The sequence below is a fragment of the Pithys albifrons genome, chromosome 5 (assembly GCF_047495875.1).
Source record: "Pithys albifrons albifrons isolate INPA30051 chromosome 5, PitAlb_v1, whole genome shotgun sequence".
Lineage (NCBI taxonomy): Eukaryota > Metazoa > Chordata > Aves > Passeriformes > Thamnophilidae > Pithys > Pithys albifrons.
Window position 1 is genome coordinate 15,411,338 of NC_092462.1, and position 920 is coordinate 15,412,257.

Here is a 920-nt window from a genome sequence, read left to right on the forward strand (position 1 = left end):
TTATAATTATATAATTTACTGCTCATTATTACGTGCTGCTTAAAAATACCATTGGATGAATGGTATGAGACAAATAAAAACATGTCATTTTTCTTTCCTAGGAACACTAGTAGCAGACATTTACAAAATTAGCTTTGTTAGTCCTCACAATCAGAGTCCTATTTTACAAAAAACAGGTTTTTATATTAACTTTGCTCTCAGCATTTAACCATGCAACTAATAAAACAGAAAATTCATGTAAAGGTCACCAGACTATCAGAAGAAAAAAATGACCTTTGATGCTGGAAATCATTGGAGATTTCCCCAACTCTGCATAGATATATTATTCAGTGCTTTACTCAAGACATTATAATACTAAATATGCAGGAGGGTAAAAAAAATGGAAGGCACATACAAATGTACTTGTCCATATAAATATTTTATATAATTGTAAAACTACTGAAGTGAAACACACTGGTGAACAGGACTACATTTCATTTTCCAAAACAAAAAATTAATTTAAAAAGTGAAGTTTAGTATATTCATAAATATTCTAAATTTTATTCTATCATTTTATCAGCCTCCAGCAGAAAGCTTAGTTCACATGAGAGAAGAGGATTTTCAGGATTTTGCCCCAGGCACAACATCCTTAGGAAATAAATGAAGAAGAGGACTTTATTATATATAATGTCAAATGTAGACTTTGTTTGCTTGATAATTACTTTTATTTTTGTCCAAAGTAAAGCAAACCATTTTTTTGTAAAACAAAAAATTCAATTAACACCATTTGATAGTCACTCAAAGTCAGTTGTCTTCTCTAAACCAGTTTATTTCTGATAGCCTTCCGTTGCTTATTCAAGCACAGAGGTAAAACACATTCTTTTGTTTCTGCACTGCCCCCATTTTAGAACAGAAGATGAATACAGAAGCCTCCAACTATG